Here is a 3,721-nt window from a genome sequence, read left to right as displayed (position 1 = left end):
GGCCGGCCAACGGGCAGGGTCCCAAGGCACTCTTCCCAATTTTATGTAATTTTCATGATTTTAGAGAATTTTCATAAAATCAGAGAGATTTGTTGAAACAAAGATATTTTTTTGAAATCAGGGAGTTTTCATGGAGTGAGGAAAACAAAACAAAAATAATAATAAAATAATAGGCGTGTGGGAACGACTAGGGTATGACCGGCCGGCTAGGGCCCGGTCCCACAAGTTTTCTTAATTTTATAATATTTTTCATGGTTTTAGGGAAAATTCATGAAATCAGGGAATTTTCATGGTTTTAGGGAAAATTCATGAAATCAGGGAATTTTCATGGATTAAGAGAAATAATAAAATAATGGGGATGTGAGGTGTGGGACCGGCCACGGCTAGAGTATGGCCGGTCGGCTGGTGCTCGGTCCCGCGACACCTTTCCCTAATTTTATTTTTTTGGGATAAAATATCATGAGATTAGAGAATTTCCTTGAAACGAAGGAGATTTGCTCGAACGAGAGAATTTTCGTGAGATCAGGGAAAAAATAATAAAAAATGATAAAATATAAAATTGGGCGTGGGACTGGTCACTTCATGACCGGCCGGCTGGTGAGCCCAGTCCCCTGGCGCCTTTGCTCATATTTTATCATTATTATTTTTCCTTCCTATTCTGCATAGGTTCATCGTTCATTCGTATTTTTGAAATGCTCGTTTGCGCATTCAAATGCTGGTCTGTGCATTATTGCTAAGTACACTTGCACAATTTTAATCAGGGCTGATTCGATGCTCAGATGCCTGTTTCATTGAATATTTATCACTAACCCGTGGAATTCTGCTGGGATGAACCAGAAATTGAAGTGACGAAATATAACGAAGAATCGTAGAATATTGCCGGATATTCAGACGATTAGAGATAATTAACTGATGGCTCTATACTAGCATGGTTTCCTATCTAGGAGCATTAATTATCTGAGAGTTGAGCAATATGAACTTGCTGGAGTATCATATTTCTCCTATATAGTCAGGGAAAACTTGGTTGCATCCTGAAGACGTTGTCGCTCTATACTAGCAGGCATGCTGTCTAGGAGCCGTCCAATCTTTCGATTATATATAGAAATGATTACTGAAATTGCTCAATATTCATGAGATGTGTCGTGGCCTCAGCTGGGAGACTACACATCTACATATACTCTGAGAGACAGCTTTCTCAGTCAGAGGTTTTATGGCATGAGCTTTCATGCGAGACATGAGTATCAGTACTCATCCGATTGCCGGATCCGGAGTATAAATAATTACTGAAATTTCTCAGTATTCATGAGATGTGCCGTGGCCTCAGCTGGGAGACTACACATCTACATATACTCTGAGAGACAACCTTCTCAGTCATAGGTTTTATGGCATGAGCTTTCATGCTTTATTGAGAGACATGAGTCTCAATACTCATCCGATTGCCGGATCCGGAGTATGCATAGTTAGGGTTTTACAATTTTACCCTTGTCGAAAATCCACCATCTACAACAATGCTACCCGAAGGAGGTGCCACACGATATAGCTCGAAGGGCAATAGTGATGAGCCAGTCCGAGCGAGAAGGCGACACCCAGGAGCACCGTATCAAGTCTGAAGGAGTTTACTTTTCTTATAAATACCAGTCCATGTTGAGGGAGATGGAAATGTTCTTTTAGTTGTAACTCCACAGAGAGACAAATAGTGTTAGATCTTAGAAGTTTAGGTAAGATAAATACTTGTAATCTTGAGAGAAAGGATAAGACCTTGAAATATCAATAAAAATAATACTTTCCCACCGTGGATGTAGGTTTACAAGGCCGAACCACGTTATATGCTTGTGTTCTTGTTTACTTTTATGTTCTTTACTTATTGCATTTACTTTGAATCTTGAATGTTTACTCTTTATTAGTCGTTAGATCTTCATGGGTGTGGTATGCAGAAATTATGCAACTACGTTTTGGCGCTAGTAACAGGGAGGAATGAAGAATTTTCAACCTCCCTTGAAAAGTTTTCAAAAGTTTTTCGAAAACTCAATGTAAAAGTTCTTTCTTTCTTTATTTCGTGGATTTCTCTAAAACTTAACTAGTTGATCTCGGAAACAGCGAGATCTACATGATTTCACGGCTGCAAAGTCCCGTAGATCCTTAAAGAGTATTAGATCCAAAGAAATATCGTTTGTTCTTCTCGATTTAAGATTTCTATAATTGATTTATCGCCTTCCTAAAGAGATTCAGGAGAGTAGATGGTTAGAACATCAGAGAATCATAGACTTCTTGTAAAAGTTCACAAAACCTCCTCCATAAACGAGTTGGGAAGAGATCTGAGCAAGTAGACCTCGTAGAAAGAAAATACACTACGACAGTTGATAAAGCTAAAAGGTTATAGGCCTTTTGAGGTATTTTTCACCTCTTGAAACTTGATATAACCTAAAAATTCCTTCTTGGAAACTCAGATCTAAGCAAGGAAGAAAGGTTAAAGAGTACATAATCATTTATCAAACACAAGTTTGTAAAAAATAAAAAATACAAGGCATTGAGAAACACTTCTAAAAATAGAAAATCGTACTCAATCGTCAGAAATTGGCCATTAAAGGTATGACGTGCAGGAGGAGGTAGTTTACTCAAAAAGAGAGAAAAGAAAAACGCAGTTTCCTGATATCAAAACTTTATCCATTGGGGAATGTTTTAACATCATTTTCAGATATTTACAAAACTTATTGACGAGTCTTTCTGAACTGGAAATCATACAATACAGTCTGAACTCTGACTTAGAAATTGCACATGACCTGCAAATATAGTGTCCCACTTTTCAAAAAGAAAAGTTAAATTAAGTATTATTGCATCTCTCGTAGGGAAGACAATGGTGACGAGACGATCTGCTCGTACGACTAGGGAGGAAATGACGGTATGCCGTCCGATGGACTAGACGCCATGGAACCAGGAGAGGTTCTGCCAAACAACATTTTTCCAGGCGAAGGACATCCCGATGATTAATATCGTGAAAGACTAACTGATAACACTGATTCTTACGAAAAAGGTACCTCATCCGAGGGCCACGACGAAATTCGTCTGACTCAAAATGGAGGACTACTGAACCCAGTAGATAATACCGCAGCGCGAAGAGAAGACTCCTCTAGCCATGATAACATTGTTGCCTCCCTTGAGGCCATCCTGAAAGCTCAAAAAGAGCAATACGAACGCATGAAGAAATTAGAACGACGAAACAAGAGGTTAGAAAAAAAGAACATAAAGTTAAGGCATTGGGCGAGGTGCAAGGAGGCCACTGATGTCGCGAAGGAGGTTCCCAAAGAGGATAACCCACTCGAGGGGTTAGAAGACGACGAACACATCGATAACATAGATACCTCGAACGAGGTTACTAAGGATCAATTCCCACGAAGGAGAAAGGAGGTCCGAGATGACCCAAGCGATCACTCTGAAGGGTCATCTGACGCTAACCCAAGACACAAGCGTGTCAAAAAACAAAAGGATGACGAAACCAAGGTGACCGATGAGTTTGAAAAGACATCTGATGGACACCCCAGGCGGAAAGAAAAATCAAGGAAAAAGTTCAATCGAACTAGGAAGACATCGCCCGACGAACAATCTCATGGAGATTCTGGGAGATCACGATATCGACACCAGACGGACCCCAACTCATCCGAGGGGGATACCCGAACAAAAAAGAAGATCCAAACGAGGGACATTGATGATGCATTATAGGTAA

Source organism: Papaver somniferum, chromosome 10 (genome assembly GCF_003573695.1).
Source record: "Papaver somniferum cultivar HN1 chromosome 10, ASM357369v1, whole genome shotgun sequence".
Lineage (NCBI taxonomy): Eukaryota > Viridiplantae > Streptophyta > Magnoliopsida > Ranunculales > Papaveraceae > Papaver > Papaver somniferum.
Note: the sequence above shows the minus strand (reverse complement) of the source record.